General features: G+C 42.7%; 1 protein-coding gene across 2 annotated transcripts in view; it reads right to left on the bottom strand.

Moving 5' to 3' along the window:
* Positions 1-24762, bottom strand: part of BACH2 (BTB domain and CNC homolog 2) — a 360151-nt gene that overhangs the window by 282288 nt on the left and 53101 nt on the right. The window contains exon 1 of one of the 2 annotated variants that reach the window (XM_068551453.1): positions 6066-6248. The exons of the other annotated variant lie outside the window; for it this stretch is intronic. The gene's annotated coding sequence lies outside the window, so the exon portion shown is untranslated. Of the gene's footprint in view, positions 1-6065; positions 6249-24762 lie in introns of those variants that run through there. 2 annotated transcript variants of the gene reach the window in all.

Here is a 24762-nt window from a genome sequence, read left to right as displayed (position 1 = left end):
TTATACCCAGTATAATCAATTACCCTACTGGATTATAAGTATTTCAAGGGAAGAGATTTTGTCTGTTTTATGCCCAAATAACCAGCACTTATCCCACTGCCTTACATGCAGTAGGCACTCAATATATGCAAAATTTAATTATAATGTTGTTATGGACTGAATGTTTGTCTCCCCCCAAAATTCAAATGTCACCTAATTCCCAGTGCGATGATATTTAGAGGCAGGGCCTCTGGGAGGTAATTAGGTTTGGATGAGGTCACGAGGGCAGAGCCCCCATTGTGGGATTAGTGCCATTATAAGAAGAGATGCCAGCGAGCTCACATGTGTGCATGCATTCTCTCTCTCTCTCTCTCTCTCTCTTCCTCTCCTCGCCATGTGAGGATATAGTAGGAAGTCAGCTGTCTGGAAGAGAGCCCTCACTAGGAATCAAATGGGCTGGCACCTTGATCTTGGACTTACCAGCCTCCAGAACTGTGAGAAATAAACTGCTGTTTAACTTCCCAGTCTATGGTATTCTGTTATAGCAGGCTAAATTGCTGGTGACAGACATTTAGGAAGATCTTCCTTCAATCTGGCACCAACTGAGCCTTTTTCTTCTCATTTTATGTTCTTCTGATGCTTTAATGGCAATATCTATATCTACTCCTCACTTGGCCAGAATATTTTGAGACTAAATGAAAAAACAGGTTCAAATTAAGAATAAAGTTACTGAAGAGTTTTCTCTTAAGAAGTGTGGCATCACTTTTAGGTCAACAGGGTACGATTTGGGCACTCTTTGCATGCTTCAGAAGAAGAAAATGAAACATAAGCAATTTCATCACCCTACTAATAAGTAAAGAATCATGCCTTAATTTTAGCATCCTCAACTCATGTTTGCCAACAGTGCATGTCACTGCCGGCAGCGTGCTTGGTGGCTGGCCACGGTTGGAGGCAAATCCCCAGGCCATTTGTCCACTTTGGATTGAGAAGGCTGGCTTGTATTCCTCTAGGACAAAGGTTTACTAGCCATGACTGACTTACCCAGGTTTCTTTGATGTTATGCTGAAAGAATCCCAGAGACCTTCAAACAATCTCAGCTTCCTTCTCCCTTGGGGGGTTTGCTGAACAATTCAGGCAAACACATTTCCTGTGATTTGGTGAGAAGCTAAAATAACTCAACAGAAAGCCTAGTCAGTGGGGGACTTCAGAATGACCCACTGAAAAGGAAGACGATGGAAATCACTATGAAGGTATCTCTTTCCAGAAGCTCAAGGGGACCAGCTATCTCTCCAATAAAAGGTTTCTAATTAAGGGATTTAAATATTCTCAATAGTACCTTGAGGATAGATAGGTTGTAGTGAGAGGCGATCGCCTTATTGGGAGCAGAGTGCTTACAGCGAAACTCATGTGTTTAGCAAGTCAGACTGGGCGTGATGCCTTGTTCCTCTGGGAAGAAACAGTCATTAATCCTCAGAAGAAAGCTCAATTTGCCACGATGGGCCCCTGTCGAAAGCAATCTCAGGGATTCACTGTTGACCTCTGCTTCCCTGAGGCTCACATTCTGTCCTCTCCAACACCAGCTTCTCCGCAGCGTGGCTTGTTCTTTGTGAGGGCACCCTGTGTCCTAAAGTTTGCTTCTGCCAGGGCCCTGGGGCTCTCAGTGCTCTCAAATGAGTTTAGCGTCAAAATAACTGAAGTTCCCACACCTTGCAGGTAGTGTAACTAGGGAGCCCACAGCCATTCAAACAACAGAACACCGGATGCCCATCGCCCCAGTCCTGTGCCCCAAACACTCACGCTCAGAGCCCCACACAGACTCTGCAGGGAATTCATCTTGCTGCTTTGGGCCAACAGTTCCTGTGGGAGTGTAAACACCACAGCCCCTAGAACCTATGGCCAGGTCTGTGGCATCAGCGTCTTCTGGCACCCGGGTATCTCCCTTTCCTGCCTTCGAGCTCACGATGCACTTGTTATTTTCTATTTCATCCAACATACCTAAGGATTTTGGGGGTGGGTGGAGTGGGGCTGGGGGTTGGACGAGGGCCAGGCTGCACCAGCTCAGGATACTGTTCTGCCACAAATTCCAGTTTGGGGGTTCCCTAAACTCAATTCTGCCATATCCAGCCGTCCCCTCTGTGGCCATTTGGCTGTAATTCAGGCAAGAGCTAGAAATATGTTCTTTGTAGCGTACGCTGCATTGTTGTGACTCACACCCTGACTTTTCCTCGTAGCAGAGTGATGCTGGGTGAAGAAGAGCTTAAGGGTCAGGCCAGGCATTGAGAAATGTGCCCTCAGCCAGCATCAGCAGCGCAGGAAATTACCCCAAGGAAGCAGTCACCTCCCTGCACTCTCTGTACCCAGCTAGCTAAGTCTGTCCTGGGTTCTGAGGAAAGGAATGTGCCTGACGTTAACTTTTCAATGATCTAGAGCTGGATGACCGCACACTGACGTTTTGGTAGCACGAGAGAGGCAAAGAGGACGAGGAATGAGACATGCAACCACATGCCCACATCACACCCGTGGTCTGGAGAGGGGCCTCATCCTCCCACAGCAGCCAAGAGAAAAGCCACAGAAAATGGCTCCAGCCGCTGACCTGGAGGCCTGGTCCCCGGGGGATCCTCTGATCTCATTACGGCAGTCGACACTAGTCCTCACAAAACAAACAGAGGAAATTTATGACTGCCTTAGCCTGTGGAGAGCTCCACATTCCTTGCTTAACGAGAGTTCCAGCTTCGGAGACCACAGCCATTGGGATGGGGAGGATGTCTGCTTTGCTCCAAAGAAAGAACTGTGGTCCTGCCTCTTCCCCTCTTTCTGGGGCTGGAGAGGAAGGCGGTGAGCCTGGCGAGAGCCACTGAACTGGTGGCCTGGGGCTCTGCTCGGTCCCGGAAGAGAAGTTCCCTTTCTCTGTATGTCAACACCCCCAGGCGCAGTCAGTGGAGCCATTTACTCTTGAATAGCCCTGGGAAAGCGCAGCCTTGAAGGGTTCCACCTGCTGAGGCCAGAAGCCCGAGAGAGAGGCTGTCCTGTGTAACAAAACTCCAGGTTGTCTGGTGGGAAAATTTCTTCCCTAAAATACCCTTGGCTTGAGCCTTCGAAAACTTTACCTAACTTGGGGTTCCCACTTTTAGAATAAATGGCAGGAGGAAAAATGTTATTTTATACCCTTTAAGTCCATCTCAGATGTAACTGAGCACCTAGACTAGGAGGTGGAAGGTGAACCTCCAAACCAAAATACGAACAGAGAGGTGGTCCTGAGTCGGGGTGATTCTACCCACCAGGGGACACCTGCAGGGCGTGGAGACATTTTTGGTTGTCACGACTGGAGGAGGGTGCTACTGGCATCTAGTGGGTAGAGGCCAGGGATGCTGCTATATATCCCACCAGGCACAAAACAGCCCCCACAATAAGAATTATCTGCTCTAAAATGTCAACAGTGCTGAAACTGAGAAATTCTGTCGTAGAAGGAACACTCAAGGATGCATGTAGGTTTAAAATAATTACAATTCTTAATCTCATTACGATAATGTTGCTATCACGCAGTCAAAATGCGTACAATTAACCACCACAAAAACTTACCAGTCCTCTCTTCGAGTAAAATAAATGAAAACTGCCTTGTAACTATGCAGAGTCAGATCATTAGGGCTGCCTAGAAAACAGTGGGACAGCTTCAATTTTAGACCATAGGATCAGCACCGTCATGAGCGCTCTGCTTATTCCAGGTAAAGGTGTGATCTGCGTGCTTACCGTCATAATTCAGGGGTGAGTGCTAACAGAAAGAATTGATGAGCTCAGTTCCACGATTACTAAAACCATACATGTAACCTGAGTAGACCTAGGTCTGGGGAAAAAAAACGGCAAGATATTTCAACTTTCAAAATACCAACATAATATGAGGAACCGTGGTGATGTTGACCTACATTCTGGGGAGGTTCAAAAAAGAGCTGCATAGTAGGACACTAAATAAATGCAGAATTGCAGAAAGGTACCATAATGAAAATCATCATGGTGCGTATTTTGGAATTCTCCCATTTCTAAGTTTCTGTACCTGTTTCAAAATATTCCCTTTCTCTACATAGCATACTTTCATCATCTCTGATGTAAGAATGTATATTTCAATAATCCACTCATCATTCTCTCATGAACTCTTTTATTCCAGCAAAAGAAGGAAAAATCCCCATCCAAGCACAGCGCATGCATGTAAGCAAATCTGAAGAAGCAGGAGGAGAAGAATTTCATGAATGAGCAGGGGACAGTTTTTTAATGAAATGTTTTAAAGGCTTGTAGTATAAACAATAAACAAAATGGGTTCACTAAATGTTAATACTGTTTACCATGATGTAAGAGCTGGGCTTTTTTTTTCCCCCCATGTTCCAGAAGCAAGAGGAAAATGAATACCTTGGTAGGGAAAAATGATACCTTCCTTGGCATTTCAAAACCATTGCTCAATGCCTCTTGAGCAAGGGAAGCCACCGTAATGACTTTATTTTACCTACCGCAACTATGGGGCACTTCGGAGTCATTCTCCACCATATCCCACTTTCCTTCCTCCACTCCAGCCCTGCTACATCATCTCTGGAAACCATTAACCCAGAGTCCTGTTGCAATTTTCCTCTCCTCCCTCCCCTGCTGCCTCAGTCACGCTGGAGTCGGGACAAAGCCAACTTGTATTACATCACACAGCCAACTCCTTTTTCTGTAAACCATCTCGTTGGTAGTTTACCACTACTGGAACCCAAGGCTGTCAACAGTGTGGTCTTTGTTTGGTGGGTGTTGCTTGAAAAATTAAGAAAAAAAAAAGGAAGTTCCCCCATCCCTCCTTCCTCGTTTAAATACAGGCAGTGTGGGCTCAGGCACCTCTGCAGCCTGGCTCCACCCCGCCGTGTAAACGAGACATTACCTTATACACAAATGAATCTCCGCATTCCTCAGTCTAGCTGCTTCCCTGCACATTCCTCTGCCCCCCAGCTCACACCACTCCTCTGCCTTCCCCTCCTCTTTCCTCTGTCCCCACCCTCTTTTTTTTTTTTTTTTCCAATTTCCACTGCCTCACTGTGTTTTTGTGTAAATGATCTCACATGACTCAACAAATCCATCTGCCTGAAGCAGGCCAAGTCTGGAGCCCTCCCAGGAGGGAGGAGAAGAATTGCTTTGTGGAAAGGACCTGGAGCACTGCCCTTTCTCTGGCTCGAATTACCCGCCTGTCAGGCCTGACGGATTTGGCTAAAAATAAAAGGAAGCGGGCCGTGAAAAGCAGATGAATGGGCTCAGCAGTTCCTTAGATAACATGGGCCTGCTGTGGCCCCAGAGCTCCCCAAACAGAAACTTCAAATGCGGGGCTTGGGAGGGCAGGGATGGGGCGTCCAAGTGAAAGTAGAGGGGGTGGGACAGGGCCTGGGGCATAGAATTCTGCCTGAGGACTTTGTGTGTCTCTGTGTGTGTGTGTGTGTGTGTGTGTGTGTGTGTGCGCGCGCGTGTATGTGTATGTATGAGAGAGACAGAGACGGAGAGACAGAGAGAGATACTCATAGAAAAAGGTCCTCAGAAACACACTAGAGTTTAGTGGAGTGAAGGCTTGGCTCATTAAGGAAAAAAAGGAAGAAAAAAATGTTGTTTCCACTACAAAATTACCCTTCTCCCTACCTCCCAACACCAGACACTTTAAGCCTCCCTATGATGTCACTTCTGCATTCAGAGCCAGCAAAGAGCTCAAATCTTTCTTGTGAGTGGATGCCCAGCGCCCGCCCGCCCGCAGTGGGTATTAAGCACTTAGGTTGGCAATGTAATGACACACTGTAACAATCTGTAATATGAAGCAGTCAGCAAAGCCCTGGCTCCGGGAGCTGTTTCTCCCAACCATTAACCATATGTTTGGCTCCCCAGCTAGCCTAGCAAGTGCGGTTCCAGCTCACCATCTGGTTTCTATCCACACAAGCAACTGCAAAGCACAGACCATCTCCCTCTGGAGCCGTGTGTTTCTTTTTCTCCCTTTTCCGTTCTGCCCTTCCCCTTTCCACCTCCCAGCTCCTTCGGTTCCCTCGGCTAAAGAATTCTCTGCCATTCATCACGTGCAAAGAAAACTTTACCTGGCGGCAGCGGCAGAGCCATTAAGAATGCACAGCTGTATTGTAAACACGCCAGAGGGCCGGTTCCCATCCGCATCCGTCGCACGCGGTCCCTACCCCCTTCCTCATCTCCTATTGAGAGCTGACACTTGATCCAGGATGTTAAAAATAGGTACATTCTTGACAGATCCAGGGGTTGTTGTGGTGCCCTTCACACTCACTCCAAATTCTGGGAGTGGGGCTTTAAAACACACACACACACACACACACACACGTCCCTAAGTTTGCCTCAACATTCAATCCGCATTACATCAGTCTCACCCAGATGACATACCGGCTGCAAATAACCAAGTCAACGAAAGGATTCTATTCCTTTCTCTGCCCTAAAGGATTCGATCCCAAGTGTGTATTTTTCTTTCTTTCTTCTTTCCCTCCAGAGCCCAAACTGAGAGAGATGACGCTTCAGAAGAATAAGAGCACACAGCCTTTTTCAACAAACTGATAATTTGCAAAACTTAGGCTTATTTACATTGGCATTTTAATAGTATACAGTCACGACATGGAACAGACTACTGGAATTCAGATGCTTTTCTTGCAAGGTCTCCAAAGTATTTATCCCAGATTTTCTCCTTCACGTGATTTCAGGTACTTTATAACTTTTTAAAAATTTAAGAGACATTTGATAAACAGAAATTAGATAATTTTCCCGTCCCTACAAGAATTATATGTGCATTACCAGCCCATTTTACTGAATTAGGAACTTAAATTCTTTCCCACACCTTAAAAAAAAAAAAAAGCTGATTTCTCACATACCAAGAACAAAAGGAAGAATATCACTAAAAAGTGATTAAGCAGAATGTCAGATTTTATCAACGTGGCAGAGCTACAGAGGCTCTGTCAGGGGAGCACTGTTTATTCAGGGTAACAAGTGTGCCAGGAGGCCACTGCCTGAGCGGACGTATTACACCCACTGTCTTTGTCAGCCCTAGTTTCATAATCTGAGATAGGTCTTTTGTTTGCTATTTCTACGAATAAGGGACATTAAAGTTCTGCTGCAGGTAGGTTTTAGAGAATGACAGAAAAAAACTTTCAATTTCATAAGGCTTAAATTGTCTACAGAAGGTGTGTTCCATCAAATGCTGTTTTATCCCCCAAATCACAGTACAAACTTAAGATGAATTACCATGATTACAATATCACTAATAAAAAGAAAGAAAAATGATCAATTCACAGCTTCAACATTTTCATAGTTTACCTGGCTCTTTGGAGCCAGGAATCAATTTATTACATAATTACCGGTGCCCCCGGCCCAATGCTACCAGGATCCCTGGGGGTGCGGGGACCCTGGACATCAGAATTTTTGACAGCTTCCCAGCTGTAGCTATTGGGCAGCCAGTGTTGAAAAGTCTTGCTCTGTGTAAACTTCTGTGATAATAGAAACTACCTCATCAAAACCAGAAAGAAACCTTTGGAATGGAAATGTAAATGAAATTTAGGATTAGAACAGTGGCTTTCAAACTTGTTTAGAAGTGAAATCTTCAATCAAATGAAATCTTATATGAAATCCCTGTAAACAAAAGAGTAAAAGTGGTCATGTTTATGTCATTTTATGTTCTCAGTCTATACAATATCCATAGATTTCATAAATTCAAATGTATAATATTTTAAATTGCCATAAGTCAACCAGTGAGAACAAAGAGGCCATTTTATTGAACACAAAAGTCTGAAATTGGGGTTATGGCTCAGAGGCCCAGTGCTGTCCGCCTCGGCATCCAATTTTTTGCATGGCTAATGGTTCAGATGATCAAGGGTGGATGCATGCGATAATAGCAGTTTGTGCAGTAGGATGAAATTAATTCATACATTAATTTAATAAATGTCAATTAAATGTCTAGTACACACCAGGTACTGCCCTCAGGGGTCATTGGAGGAATAAATTGCAGCCTTTTCCCTGGAGCAGCCTAGTTAAGAAGACACCTAATGGCAGCACAGCAAGGCCAGCACAACAATGGAGGTACCAACCAAGAGCTTGCTGTGGGGAGACGGGGCATAACTTCAGCAGCAGCATGGGACAATTAAGTCAGGTCCTAAAACTCTGAGTAGGAATTTTACAGCTAACAAAGAAAGGGAAGGACAGCTCAGAATGAAGGAACAGAATGTGAAAAAAAAAAAACCCAAAAAACCAACAGCAACAACCCGTAAGTATAAATAGGCTTGGTGAGTTCTGGGGGTTATGAGAAACTCTGAGGAGAGCAGGAAGGGCTGGGATTTGAGGCTGAAAAGGGAACTGAGGCCAAGTTATAAGAAACTTTAAATGTCATGATACAGCTTAGACCAGCACTGAGCAACAGAAACCTAAGGTGACCACACACATAACTTCAAATTTTCTAGTAGTCACATTAAAAAAGTAAAAAGAAACAGGAGGAATTAATTCTAATGATATGTATTTAACCCAACAGATCTAAAACATTACCATTTTGACATGTAATCAATATGAAAATTATTAATGAGATATATTACATTTTTTATACTGTCTTTTTATTTTTATCTTTTTAAATTTATTTTTTATTGAAGTATAGTCGATTTACAGTGTTAATTTCTGCTCTACAGCAAAGTGATTCGGTTATACATATTATATACAAACATTCTTTTCTTCTTATATGCTTTTCCATTCTGGTTTATCACAGGATATTGATGATAGTTCCCTGTGCTATATAGAGTAGGACCTCGTTGTTTATCCATCCTATATGTAATAGTTTGCATCTGCTAATCCCAAACTCCCAATCCATCCCTCCCCCACCTCCCCTCTCCCTTGGTAGGTAACCACAAGTCTGTTCTCTATGTCTGTGAGTCTGTTTCTGTTTCGTAGATAAGTTCGTTTGTGTCATATTTTAGATTCCACACGTAAGTGATATCATGCGGTAGCTGCCTTTCTCTTTCTGACTTACTTCACTTAGTATGATCATCTCTAGTTTCCAGCCACATACTAAGTTTTTTTAGAATAGGGCATGGGTTTTATACCTATAACACATCTCAATGTGGACTGGCCACATTTTAAGAGCTCAAGAGCCACGTGTGGCCCGTGGACACTGCCCTGGACAGCTCAGGTTTGCACCCGATCCTGCAGGCAGTGTAGGCCAATGGACTTGCTGGGATGTGTCTTATGAGGAGACAAATGCGGCAACAATGTGGAGAACCAGAGGGAGTACTGGGTCTGGGAGAAGCTGGCGAGGCTGCTTTCATAGTCCAGGTCAGGGAAGAAGAGAAAGATAAGGCTCAGAATCAGGACAGTCGACCTGGCACGGCAGTGGGATGGCATGGAAGGGTCCGAGTCAAAAGACATTTCTAGGAAGAATTCAGAAAACTGTAAATAACTGTCCATGAGGGATGAAGGTGAAGGAACCATGGAACCATCCAACATGTTTTTAATGCTAGAATTTGTGCTTCATGTGAAAAGTTACTGACGGTGTATTTAGTACGAGGCTACACTGCTCCTTCCAAGCTCGCTTCCCTCTGCGGTCGAATCCAATGCCGTTTCATGAACACGTACGAAGGACTCCCCATGTGGCAGGCAATGCCAGGCACTGACAGGAAGGAGACACAAGTCTTCCTTTCAAGGGGCTCAAATATGAGTGTGGGAGACAGAACAGCAAATGACAACAGTGTTAAGTGCATGAATATTGCACTTACAATCTTAATGGAAAAACCCAAACGAACTTTTTGGCCAACCCAATAGAAGGCTGTGAAAGGAGGTCTCTAAAATGTTCCATAAAATACAACATAACTATTTCCTATAATATATTCAGTGGCACTTTTGAGATGGCAGGGAGTGGGGCTTTCAGATAGTAGTTGGCTTATGAACCGACTTTTGAAACTGATGCAGCATACGTTTTACTGCTGTGTTTGTATCTGGTTGCACTGTATTAAGAGAATCCTGATATTCCCAGGTCACTACAGGTATGACTCCCTGTCTGAATCCTGCTCTCTAAACTCAGAGACCAAACAGATTCAGACAAGTTTTCAGGTGAATCTCTTGCTATCTGCTATTCTTATTGCTTACCATTTGAAACTGGGAAACCAAACTGACGTGAATAACACTGTATCCTTTGCCACTAGAACTCACTCTGGGAAATTTCCATATCCAAATTTTGGAAATGAGTGGATTGGAACAGCAAGGAACACTTAAATTGGAAATCATAACAGTTCTTTAGCAATTCGCTTTGTAATCTCGTGATCTGCCTCAAACTAACCCAAAACCTTGAAAACATGCAGTTGTTAATCCCATTTCCAAGAGAAAGCTCTAATTTGAAAAGATGAGTGCACCCCATGTTCACAGCAGCACCATTTACAATAACCAAGACATGGAAGCAACCTAAATGTCCATCAACAGAGGAATGGATAAAGAAGATGTGGTACATATATACAATGGAATATTACTCAGCCATAAAAAGGAACGAAATTGGGTCATTTGTAGAGACGTGGATGGACCTAGAGACTGTCATACAGAGTGAAGTAAGTCAGAAAGAGAAAAACAAATATTGTATATTAATGCATATATGTGGAATCTGAAGAAACTGGTATAGATGATCTTATTTACAAAGCAGAAATAGAGACACAGACGTAGAGAACAAATGTATGGATACCAAGGGGGAAAGGGTTGGGGTGGGATGAACTGGGAGATTGGGATTGACATATATACACGATTGATACTATGTATAAAATAGATAACTAATGAGAATCTACTGTATATTACAGGGAACTTTACTCAACGCTCTGTGGTGACCTAAATGGGAAGGAAATCCAAAAAAGAGGGGATGTATGTATACGTACAGCTGATTCATTTGCTGTACAATATAAACTAACACAACATTGTAAAGCAACTATACTCCAATAAAAATTTTTTTAAAAAGGAAAAAAAAAGACTTTTTAATTTCAAATTTTAATTACTAACGATGACCTAACAATTACTTGATTTCTTTAATAATCAATCAAGGAGAATCCGAAATGTACAGTGGGGATACAGGACCATAAAACAGAATGTTCACTTCCTGTACAACTGGCCACTTAAGAAGCGTACACCCAGCGGAGGCTCCCTAGCCCTGCCTGGCATGTAACTGAGCATGCTGTATTTATCTAACAGGAGGAATTCACTTGTTCAATTTGTGATCAGACTGGAATCTGAAAAATACTGGTACAGACTTCCTTATCGACAACTCATTTATAACACGTTCAAATATAGAAGCCAAAACAGCAGAAAACACTTAATTTCAAGGTTAATTTGACAGTCCAATTCAATGCGTCGGTGGTCCCAATGCGTGAAAATTTGGTATGTAACACATTTAAGTGTGCATGTTTTTAAATCATAATTATAAAAAATTGCTCTAAATATATTAAAAATAAAATGCAAATTAAATGCTTGCACAGCCCCTTAAATATCTCCAGGGAACTTCTGCAGACCAGAGTTTGAAGATGGTTAGTGTAGGGCCTTTGAGGTCAAAATGTAAATCTAAGAGCAATACTCTGCTGCCCCTACTACTTAAGGATCATCAAGTCCTTCCCAAACTTCAGCTGGGAGAAGATACCATCCTTCATTATCCTAAAAAGTAGGGAAGCTGGAAAACAAAACCGCAGAAAATGTTTTAAGATTCACTAGTAAATTAGAATTTAAAAGGCTAGGACCCAAATCTGAGACACATCATTCACTTCTTAACGCTGTTCATTCACTAATTCACTCAACAATATTTACTGAGCACCTACTACGTGTCAGGCACTGTTCTGAGACTTGGGATAATCCGTGAAGAAAACAGACAAAATCCCCTACCTTAGTGGAATCTAGAGTCTAACGGGGGGAGACAGATAATAAACACAAATAAGAAACATAATACATTACTTTTGTTATAAGGTGATAAGTGCAATAAAAAAAATTGAGCTCAGAGGAATCGGGAATGGGGTGGAAGAGAAAGGCTGCAATTCTAAATAGATGTTCAGGGTGGGTGAGAAGGTGAAAATGGATCAAGAGCTCACATAAATCTTGGGCAGGCCATCAGGAGTGTGTGTGGAGGGTGTGTGTGTGTGTGTGTGTGTGTGTGTGTGTGTGTGTGTTACAAGAACAAAAGTTTGCATTTATCTGAAGATGAAGTGAAGTCTGGATAAGGCCTTCATTCATTTGATTTACCATTAAGAAACTTTCCTTAGCTTAATGGAATGTCCCCATTTCTCTCAATCAGCACAGTGAAAGACATAGTTTGTGAAAAATATTTTAAAAGCACGGCACCTTCTATGAAGAAAAAGGCCCGCTTCTAAACGCCTGCTAAGCAGAAAGTGTTTGCCACTGTCAGGAATACACTCGGCACATCCTCTAATCTGCATTATCCCCCAGCCACGTCCCACCCACACGCAGACCCCAGCCGGCCAGCTCAGCAAACGTGCACCAGCTCAGACTCCTGTAGAACAATGGGGTCTTTCAGACCTTACAATCTGGTGAAGAAACAGGCTGGAACGTCATGGGAAAAATTAGGAAATATCGGAGGAAAACAGCTCACAAAGTGAGGGGTGGAACCATTGCTCACATGTTCTAAGTCTGGAACAAAGAGAAACAACCGTGATAGCCCCCTGCCGGCTCTGACCCTGCTCATTTCAAAAGAGAGGCGTCCTAAACCCCTTTTCTCTTCTCGGGGATTACAGCAGCAAGACGTAGACAAGACACCAGAATGAGGAATTTTTAACCTAAAGAAGCAGAGTTCATTTCAAAAGCTTTACCCTCAAGAAAAGCATAATAACCAACCCAAACTACCAGCCTTTTTGTTCAGCGATCCAGAACACCAACGCGATTACAGACCAACTGGACTTCAACCACCACACAAAGGAAAACAGAAACTCCTACCACGATACCATGTATTTTTTAGCTCTTCCCAAGTATTCTTGCTATGAAATCCCACACAACCAGCCCCACCTCAGCAGTCCTTCCTCATCACCTGCCACACCCAGTTTATACCTTTCCCACCAGCCTAGCTCAATTCTCCATCTCCCAGCCTTTGCCAAAAGCTGTTCCACTTGCAAATTATCAATACCTGTCTCCTCTTACCCACCAAACAACATCTCTGTTGCCTTAAAAAATCTCAGTTTGAGACCTAGTACTTACTGCAAAATGAATTTCCAGATCAATCCAGTACATTTGCAAACTTGTCAACAAATGTACACTTCTGCTTTAATACGTCTTTATAACCCCACTATATTTGCCAGTGGATAAGTTAATCCGACTTTTCCAAACTTCCGAAGGAGAAAATTTGCACCGTATTTCTATCTGTAAGATTTTATCAACTGTTAAGCACTGCGGGCATGGCAGCCATCTCCCATGAGTGAATCTGATGGTCAACTATTTTGGGAAAAGACTTGTAAGTGGTTTATTATTATAAAGCATTATGTGGAAAAGTTGTTTATTTTACTCTTGGAAGGAAAAAGCAATGTGTATAAAAATCACAAAAATGTTTTAAAATGTAAAACAATTTCAAAAGAAGTACATCTCATAGTGAAAATAAGAGAGAACCTTACAAAGATACCCCACAGACATGTCACCAGTATTACTCCAAGAGCCTAAGCATAAGAATCACCTTTGGGGAGAAACCATCATTTGACAGCGAGGGAGAATTGGGAGTCAGGTAGTGAACTGAGCAGAATTAAATGCAAATTAATCATGCTGGCTAAAATGCAAAGGAGGACGGTGGTGAGACACTGTCAGAGGTAAGAAGTGAGTTCAGGCCCCAGAGGGGATTCCATAGTCAGCACCCTTGTGAACTTACAGACCAAGTTCTTAAACCACTGGTTCAAACTGCTGCTCATGAGAATCGCTTTGGAGGGCTTTTAAAAAGCCCATTTCGCAGGCGACATTCCACACTAATAAGATCAAATGTCTGGGGTGGGAGCTGGGCATCTGTGGTGTTTAAAGATCCCCAGGTGATTCCAATGTGCATCAAGGTTTTGGAACCACTGTCCCAGACTCTACCCGTACGTAGAGCACAACAACTGACATTAAAGATGGTGATGGCGATCAGTCCAGGTTAGCTGACACTGTTAAGTGGGAAATCACTCCTTTGGTTCATCTTCTTTGATTATCATAATGTGGCCTAATACAAATTTTTATTTTTATTGATTTATTTTTTGGCCGTGCCGTGCAGCTTGCCAGGGTCTTAGTTCCCCGACCGGGCCTCGAACCTGCGCCCCCTACAGTGGAAGCGCAGAGTCCTAACCACTGGATCGCCAGAGAAGTTCCAATTACACAGTTTTTAAAAGGCCCTAAATGAACTTGAGGCTTTGAGATTTAGACTAGGAAAGGGAAACCAGGCATGATGGTAGGTACAGGTCCTAAGAGCAACAATAATAATTGGAATGTTGCCCATTGTGCCATCAAGGGACCTGGCTTTAGAGGTAGCAGCCTGGATGCAAGGCCTTGGCCAGTCATCTGTTAGATGTGGGGCTGCCCACAACCTCTCTGTCCCAGGACCCTAGTGGTCCATCTGGGGCAGTGGTTCTCAGCCTGGGCTGCTTATCAGCATACCCAGGTGCAGGCTGCAACCCCACACATTCTGACTGGTCTGGAATGGGGTCCGGGGATCCATAGATTTTAAAAGCTCCCCAGGTGACGGTTGTGTCATGTGAGTGTAGAGAACCACAGCAGAGAGATTATGAGAAAGGGCTCTGAGGCCTCACCACTTGCGTTCAAAACCCCGCTCCACCAGTTACTAGCTTTGGATCAGTTTCCTTAACTGTAAAAACAGAGCTAATTGATGACGCCACCTCTGTTGTGAGGCTTAACTGATCGCCCTCCCTGGATTATTGTGAGGATTCGACGTCATACCTGCTACATAGCAAATGCTCAATTTTACATTTTCACATACAGACACATACGTGTATTTGTCATGCGATTAAATGGCATATGTATATAAAGTGCTTAGCACTGTCTCCTGTATATAGAAGTGCTCAGTAAATATTGGCTAAGCTGGTGCTGAAGCTGACAACAGCGGTAGTGGAAAAACTTACTGGAACTGGCTGTCTTCTCTTCGGGATTTCATCTTCTCCTCACTGCGTGGCAGCCTTTGCTTCGGAAATAAAACCTAAAATATATGAGGATTGGCGTGGGGGGTGTACCTTTCTGCTCTCTCTTAATTATTCAGAGGTCCACTAACTGGGGAGGGCTAATTCTGCTGCAAAGAGATGATGGAAATGTGGGTTTAACGGCAAAGAAGAGAAATGTGGCGACCTGCCCCTCCCCACACTATGATGAGCAGACGAACTTGACAGCCAGAGGAAACGCAACCTCCTCATTTCCTAGGGGGAACCCAGAGTGGAAATGTGTTTTGTCCAAGATCATGCTGTTCGTGGCAGAACTGGGATCTGACTTCAGCACCGAGCCCTTGCACTGACCCTCCCTGGTGACGAGCATGTCTGGGCGGCCCCCTGTCAGAGGGGAGATGCGGTACCCAGGGTCAAGGCCAACGTGAGGGGTGAGGAATGTGGTGCCCTGTTTTCCAACCGCTTCCTTCCTCACTCTGCCCAGTTCCCTTCCCTGATCCAAATTCCACGCCCTCCAGGCCATTTCCGGCTGAGATGGAGGATATGGGACACTAGAAAGCAGCCGTGCTTTGCTTTGTGGCCAAATTGCTTTCTCGGAGATGTTCAGTTCCAATTTTATAACATAAGACAATTATAAAAAAGGTTAAATTTCCCAGTGTTTCATTTATGCAGAACTGTTCAGGGGTGTACATATATTAAGGGATGCTTGCATAGTTTTTATCCACTGACCAAGGACAGGAAATCCTGTCTTCCAGCTGCTGAGTCTCAGACCACTCCATCCGAATATTCTTGCTGACAAATGTGACCTTGTCTCGGTTCTGAAGAATTTAAATATTCCCTCAATGTCATTTCTACTTGATCTTAGCAAGATGACCAAACTGCAAATTCAAATACCACTTAGTAAAAGTACAACATTCACGTCCAGTTACCAATCCCCCCTCCAATTCCAATCCAGTGACCCTGGGCTGGAACCTAATCTAAAAGATTACAAAGCAACATCCTGATGAGTTGTCATGGCAACACCTAGATGTCAGATATCCCATGTCCCAGGGCTGTAAATTCTCATTTTTAGCCTACTTATATCCTACTATTTCATGTATAACAACCAACTAAAATGCAATTTGATATGTCAGCTGCTAAACATAATAAGAGATGCCATTTGCTATTATAGCCAATAATAAAAGATTTCTAGTTGCTTCTGTTTTCAAAGATACAGCAAATCACTGTGTATTCTAAGTCCACTGGACCGGTCCTCAAAGAGAGGCTATTTAGCCAGACTTCCTCCATTTTTACTTAATTAGTCAATATTTAAGAGAGCCTTGGAGATGAAAAGAACTCTGGTGAAAGCTTGGCATTATTATTTTCTGAACAGGAGGAAATGCACTGATCTTCAAACTTTCAATAGACACAGTATATTTGATCCAAAAGAAAAAACACACACATACAAAAACCCTGACTGTGATCCAAGCCTTTCAAGGGCACAAATCTACAACAAGGGTGCCTTGCAAGACCTTCAATTCTTTATAACTGGAGAAGAGAGAAATTCGTATTCTTGAAATCTAGGTAATGCAACATCTTGTTTTAATCAGCAGTTTTGTTTTGGGCTGAATTTTTGAAATCCTAACCCCCAGTAAGTCAGAATGTGACTGTATTTGGAGACAGAGCCCTTAAAGAGGTATTTAAGGTTAAATGAGGTTACCAAGGGGAACCCTAATCCAATCTGACTGGTGTTCTTGTAAGAAGAGGAGATTAGGACACAGACACAGGCAGAGGGAAGATCATGTGATCTTCGGCCATCTACAAGCCAAAGAGAGAAGCCCTGAGAAGAAATCCACCCTGCTGACATCGTGATCTAGGACTTCCAGCCTAGAAACAGAAATAGAAATTTCTATTGTTTAAGCCAAGCAGTCTCTGCTACTTTGTTATGGCAGCCCTAGCAAACGAACACAAGTTTCCACCTTTTCTGCTCAATGTCAATTCACCAAGAGTGGCTTTATCTCGGGTATGATGGGGTCAAACTTCCCCCTGTAGGTCTCTCTCCCTGCCTGCCCTCCACCTGGAGCTCAGGTGGGGTTCACTAAGCACACACAGGGGCGGGCTGAGCTCTAAGACAATCGGGAAAGATCTCTCTTGAAATTCCCATTTGCTAAAAAAGCATTAAAACCACCTCTGTAAATAGCAAAGTTGATTGCTAGAGTTGTGTGTTTATTTTTATTTTCTCTGCTTATCATCTAGCAGAAATGCTAATGAGGAAAGAAATGTCCAGGAGATGAACAACAGGCCCAGAGGGAAAGAGAAAGGAAGACATGGATGATACACAAACCAGATTATCAGTCTTGAAATAATCCAGAAGTAGACATGTGATAAATCACACTACATGGGCTTTTTTAATCCTAAAAATAAGCAGAATGCAGAGAGGTGTACATGGGGCTGCATGCTAACAGCTTTAAACCAACACTAACCACCACCTGTGTAGACGTGCAAACTCTTTTTCTGCTAAAATTCTAAGAGACCTTTTCTCCTTTTGAGTTTTGAAAATCAACGTCTACTATAGGCGTCTTTCCATCTTCATGACAGCTGCCAGAAAGTTCAAAACCACACTTACGGCCTGTCTCTAGCAAGTCCAAAAATGGTCTTCCTGAAATCTTTTATTAATTCCTAGCCTCATTTTCCAACTTTTTGTTACCAGCTTTAATGGGGTGTATCTTTGGAGTCAAATGTTACCTTTTTGTAATAATGTGGGGTATTATTAACTAGATAGCCTTCATTAAGCCCCAAATATTTATGGATGCTTCTCTTCCAGAGCCTCTTTTTGATCCGTGAGATGGCAGATTTCATGCTTAAACGAAAATTTGTTTCAGCTCACGGAGAAGCTGAAGCAACATCAATTTCCCATACTTGTTTTAATCACAATATAAATTTATAAGCTAAAATAGAGAAGAGAGCTATGCTAAGAAGCTGGGACCATGATGCAGTGGGAAGTCAACCTTTTGTATTCGGTTGCTTGCACTCAGGATGTTGGCCGGCACCCAGAAGACACATAAATTCCCTGGGGTAAAGGATTTATTGGACTACCGGCCCCTCCTTTCTTCCATGTGAGTGTCACTACAGCAGATCTACAGCAAAGCCTGCCCTTGGTACCAGCCTTCAGCTTGCTTGGATGGACCCTGTCTGCTCCCATCTGCCTGTGCACACAGACTGCCAGCCCAGCTCCACTCCCAGTAATATCTACTCAACTATTTACAGTGCTGGCGTGGCATTACATACATCTGGGTTTGAATTTACTGGCTGTGTGATCTTGGACGAGATATTAAACACTCTCTTGAGTCTCAGGTGCCTCATCTGAAAGTTGGGATAATATAGAAAGTCCCTGTAGGGATTTATGTGAGGATTGAATTAAATAACACACATAGGTCCTAAGTTACATGTCTGGCATACCACAGTCAACACTCAATAAATATTAGCTATTATCATTATCATTATTATCATCACTCTTTTTTTTCAAAATTAATTTTTATTGGAGTACAGTTGATTTCCAATGTTGTGTTAGTTTCTGCTGTACAGCAAAGTGAATCAGTTATACATATACATATATCCACTCTTTTTAAGATTCTATTCCCATACAGGTCATTACAGAGTACTGAATAGAGTTCCCTGTGTTATACAGTAGGTTCTTATTAGTTATCTATTTTATATATAGTAGTGTGTATATATTATCATAATTCTTTAAAGAATGGCTGGTGTTCAGTGTAACCTCCTGGTCTTTCTGTTTTTTTATTGACGTATAGTCGATGTATAACATTATATAAGTTACAGGTGTACAATATAGCGATTCACAATTTTTAAAGGTTATACTCCATTTGTAGTCATTATAAAATATTGGCTATATTTCCCGTGTTGTACAATATATCTTTGTAGCTAATTTATTTTATACGTAGCAGTTTGTACCTCTTAATTCCCTACCCCTCTATTGCCCCTTCCCCCTTCCCTCTCCCCACGGGTAACCACTAGTTTGTTCTCCGTATCAGTGAGTCTGCTTCTTTTTCGTTATATTCAGGAGTTTGCTGTCTTTTTCAGATTCCACATATAAGTGATATCATACAGTATTTGTCTTTCTCTGACTTATTTCACTTCGCATAACGCCCTCTGAGTCCATCAGTAGGCTCTCTCCCAGGATTATTTCATTTCTGTGTGATCAGCGAGAGCGCCAGCCCCAGCCCTGTGGACCAGGCAGGAGGTGCCACACCTGAGCAGAAAGAGTGAGGCCCACCAGCCCTCTGGTTTGGAATGATACCTCACTTCATGCATGCATTTACATGGTCAGAGGAGTGTTTAGAGAACCAGATTTAGTGTTAACACGTGAGTCTGAAAAGCCTGTCTTCTTGGGGCTTTTGCTGGCAGAGCAGCAGAATGAGAACACGCCCCAGCTCCTAATCACCACCTTCATCAGCGATGCCAGTGCCCACAGTGGGGTCTTCTGGGCTGTGCGGATCGGGGAGCAGGTGAGGTAGTTACATTTCCTGGAAATACAGGCAGCAATTTCCTGTGGCTTCCTCTGTTTTTGATGTAGAGATGAGCACACGTAAAAAACTAAACACATCAAGGATCAGAGCATCAGTCAGAGGTGGTGCAAACACTGAAAAATACTGTCATTTTCTCATAAACAGATTCAGAAGTGCAAAGTACAGAGCAGCTTCCAAAGAGCACTCTCCCTTCTAAAAATCTGTACAGTAGGGTTGCGAGGCGACAGGAAGATCACAGGCTAAGCTTCCACACCTGTACTTGTATCTATGACCTGCTGCTTGAGTCGATGAAAATTCTCATGAACTGAGACCCAAGTGAGCAAGAACCAAATTTCCATGAAGGCCAATGTTTTGCATAAACCTTCGCCTGAAAAAGCTCTGGTCTGGTCACAGGGCTTCAGTAAAGATTTCTCTAGAATTTGGGGCCTGGTCAGAAAAAATTCACTCTCTGAAGTGGAAAGTAGTAAAATGATTAGATGAACTTAACTGTTTACATAACTATTCTAAAAGACAGTTCAGGATTAAATAAAGCAATGCACACTACATTTGGGAAATAGCCAGGCTCACGGGTGGTGACCACAATGTGTCCTTAGAACTAAAATGAAGCAGAGAAAAAGATATCTCGGCCAATGATACCATAACCTGCTGGAGACGGAAGACAGAAGAAGGACGTGTGGAATGCACAGGGTTCATTCAAATCAGAGCAAACACAGACTGGTTCTGGAGGCGGGGGCCTAGTTCCGAATTCCACGTTTGCCATTCCCTAGCTGAGTGACCCTGGCCAAGCTACTTAACCTCTCTCAACTTCCGATTCCTAGTGTGATTTTTGTTTGTCCATCACCGGCTCCTCTTCCTCTGTGAAGAACTGCCTCTCCACACCCACTGGGATACCCAGTGTCACAGCTGGTCACATGACACAAAGACAGCTTAGTTACAAAATACAGTTAAATCTTTTTCACTCAAGTTAGTCTGCTACTCGCAACCTAAAAGGTCTTGGTTAACACACCTCATTTTTAAGAGTTGCTATGAGAATTAAATGAAGTACTGTAAAGCAACCACAAGAAAGGCTGGTGGCATTTTTCCAAAGGTTGGTCAGCATAGGTGCTGGAGTCTGACTGCATGGGTTCAAATCCCAGCTCCCTTCACAAGGTAACTTTAGATAAACCACTTAACATCTTTGCCTCAGTTTCCCAGTCTGTAAAAATGGAGCTAATAACAGTAACTTCATCATAGAGTTTTGAGAATTGAGCCAACGGAGATAAAGCCTTTAGAACAGTGCCTGACATGCAGCAGTAAACGTTCCATAAATATTAGCTATCATGATTACAAAGAAAGAGCAGCTCTGACTGCTATTAAGAACCGTGTGAAAGTCACTGATCTAGACTTGTTTATCTTCCATAGGAAAAGAATCATTCTCAGGGAACTCTACTCAGTACTCTGTGATGACCTATACGGGAAGAGAATCTAAAAAACAGTGGATATATGTACGTGTGTGGCTGACTCACTTTGCTGTGCAGCGGAAACTGACACAACACTGTGGATCAACTCTACCCCAATAAAAATTTAAAAAGAAAAGAATCATTCTTCCAGATAATCCAGCTTGATGGAAAAATCCCTGAAGGACAATTAGAAAGAATTCAATTCCTCATCTTAGAACTTAGCCAGCGCTAATATTTGGTCCCCTGAGAATTTACTGACCAAGAGGATATGGCCTGAGCAAATGATCCCCATTAATTGTGCTGCCTCATCTCTCTCTTTCTGTCAAAAGATCTCAGTTATGAATTAATCTGTCATCAATTTAATCATAAGTCAATTCTTGCAAGTCACATCTCTCTAGAACTAATAAAACTGATTTTGGTCCTGTGGCTATCCCCCAGGGCTGTGTCCTTAAGGTGACCACCCGGATCAACCAGCCAGCCTCACTCTTGTTGAAATCTGTATTAACTGCAACTCAAGCCTATTTCATATACTAATTAAATGCAGCTTCTCCTTCCTCTCTGCTTTGTGTGGGACATAATCACTCATTCACTCATTCATATAATAAACTTATATTGAGCACTATGTGTCAGGTGCTGGGCTAGGTGCTGGATAAAACACAAGCAAGGTGCTTAGAGTCTAGTGAGGAAAGGAAGTCAACGGACCATTAGAAAACAGAGTGCTAGGACAGAAGTGTACCTGATGCCCGAGGAGAGCTCAGGCCTGCGGAATTCAGGCATTCAGTGCAAAGCTTTTGGGAAAGCAAAGGTTTGTCCAGAGCACAGAAGGGGCGGAGGGGGAAAAGGATGCTGACAGGAAAGGTATGTAGGTCTTAGACACTCTGGGATGTTAGGTCCCCTGGGAAGGAAATGTGCTCGGCTAAGGAAGAGGAGTCTTTGAAAGACTGTAAGAAAGTCACCACAAGACTCGGTTTTGCCTTTAGAAAGATCATTCTGACTGGCAGTATGAAAGATAAATGAAGGGGCCATATGTGGAAACTGGGAGGAGTAAAGTAAAGAAGGTACTGTGTTTACCCAGAAAAGAAGTGGTAAAGCCTGAATACAGGGGGAAAAAAGGATGAAGCAAAAAAGAAAGACTCTGGGATTCCAGAAAACGGGAGAACTGGATTCTGTGAAGCTATGCTTCTTCAGCTCACTGGACACTGTGGACCTGTCACTGTTCGGCTACTTCAAGAAGGTACATGAAAAGATGCTCCACATTGCTAATTATTAGAGAAATGCAAATCAAAACTACAACGATGGGGCTTCCCTGGTGGCGCAGTGGTTGAGAATCTGCCTGCCAGTGCAGGGGATGCAGGTTCGAGACCTGGTCTGGGAAGATCCCACATGCCACGGAGCAACTGGGCCCGTGAGCCACAACTACTGAGCCTGCGCGTCTGGAGCCTGTGCTCCGCAGCAAGAGAGGCCGAGATAGTGAAGAGGCCCGCGCACCGCGATGAAGAGTGGCCCCCGCTTGCCGCAACTAGAGGAAGCCCTCGCACAGAAACGAAGACCCAACACAGCCAAAAATAAATATAAAAAAAAAAAAACCTACAACGAGGTATCATCTCACACCAGTCAGAATGGCCATCACCAAAAAGCCTAAAACAGTAAATCCTGGAGGGGGTGTGGAGAAAAGGGAACCCTCCTACGCTGTTGGTGGGAATATAAATTGGTACAGCCCCTATGGAAAACAGTATAGAGATTCCTCAAAAAACTAAAAACAGAGCTACCATATGATCCAGCAATCCCAGTCCTGGGCATATATCCAGAGAAAACTCTTATCTGAAAATATACATGCACCCCAATGTTCATTGCAGCACTATTTACAATAGCCAGGACATGGAAGCAACCTAAATGTCCATCATCGGATGAATGGATAAAGAAGATGTGGAACATATATACAATGGAATATTACTCAGCCATAAAAAAGAATGATATAATGCCATTGCAGCAACACAGATGGACCTAGAGATTATCATACTAAGTGAAGTAAGTCAGAGAAAGACAAATATCATATGATATCACATATGTGAAATCTAAAAAATGATATAAATGAACTTATTTACAAAACAGAAATAGACCCACAGACAGAGAAAAGAAGCTTATGGTTACCAAAGCGGAAAGGGAAGGATAAATTAGGAGTTTGGGATTAACAGATACACACTACTATATATAAAATAGATAAACAAGGACTTACTATATAGCACAGAGAACTACATTCAATATCTTATAATAACCTATAATGGAAAAGAATCTGAAAAAGAATATATATAAATGGAATCATTTTGCTGTACACAAGAAACGAACAAAACACTGTAGATCAACTATACTTCAATTAAAAGAAAACTGAAGACTACGTGTGTTTATGCTACAGCAATGGGATCTGTGAAACTGCAAAGCCATTCCCCATGACCCAGGAGTGGCAATGCTCTTATTTGAGGAGCCTGGGAGAACTTGAAAATATAGACAGAGGGCCTTAAGTTAAATACTCATTCCTCCTCAGCAAGCAATTAAATATTATCATGAGCAACCATGTCTAACAGGCCCGGAAACACCCTGGCTTCTCCATCATCCTGGTGAACTAAGTGAGATTCCCCTACTATGGGGCCCAGTGTAGTTTCATTTCCTCAGTATCTCTTTCTTGCCACTTGACTAGATAAATGCCATGAGCCCTGCTATAATGTTAACACTCTCAGTGAGCATACATTTCACATCACAAGAACACCTGGCCGCATCTGTTTGTTTTGTGACACTCAGGCCTTGAGAGAAAGGTGGGGAAGTTCTCAAAACAAATCAGTAGTACATTTTATCTTAAGTATAAAGTGCAATGGAATCCCTTGGTTATGTCGTAGTCAGCTTTTCTGAATGACCCTGTTGGGAAATATTGAGATCGCTGAAGAAATAAGTTGTGACTTCCATTGTATTTACCACATACAACCTCTGACAAGGAAGAAGGACCACAAGGAGGGTTAATTAGATCCGAGTCAAAACTCCATCCAGTGGAGCCTGATGGCCTGGTGGGTCTTGTAGAGACACCCAAATGAATTTTACTTTTAAGGGACACGTGCTGAAGCCCATAGTTCCACCTATAAATACCAGAGAACATTTAGGAAGCCGGAACCATCTGTCTTTTAGAAATCAGTACTTACCTGGTTTCATCATTAGTTTAATTAAATTTATAAAACAGTGGACTTATCTTTTAGCCAAAAATATTTATGCATTAGGATGAAGTCATATTCTATATGAACCTAAGGGAATTTTGTAATAGTCTCACATCCCCATTGAAAAATACATGCATATTTGTATCTCTGTATCTATCGATCTGGTCAGTGTTAGGAAAGTAAAATGAATGAACTCCCTGAAACTCTCAGAGAAAAATTATGGAAAGACACATACTGGCTAGACACATTTCAGTAGTGGTTACCATAGAAACAAGTCGGTGGGTTTCGGTTTTGCAGTTGTGCCTTTTGATAAAATATTAAATTTCTTAGAGTATTTGCATAGCCATTCAACAGCACAACTGCTGGCATCCACCTGAAATTATATGTTTTAAAGATTATTTAAAGTAGTTCTCCTTCTAGGTTACTAATATCTAAAGAAAAATTCATTCTTAATAAGCTGATTCTAAAAAGTCTTTCTCTGCCTTTC

The sequence above is a fragment of the Eschrichtius robustus genome, chromosome 9 (assembly GCF_028021215.1).
Source record: "Eschrichtius robustus isolate mEscRob2 chromosome 9, mEscRob2.pri, whole genome shotgun sequence".
Taxonomy (NCBI): Eukaryota; Metazoa; Chordata; class Mammalia; order Artiodactyla; family Eschrichtiidae; genus Eschrichtius; species Eschrichtius robustus.
Note: the sequence above shows the minus strand (reverse complement) of the source record. Positions and strands in the feature narration are given on the sequence as shown.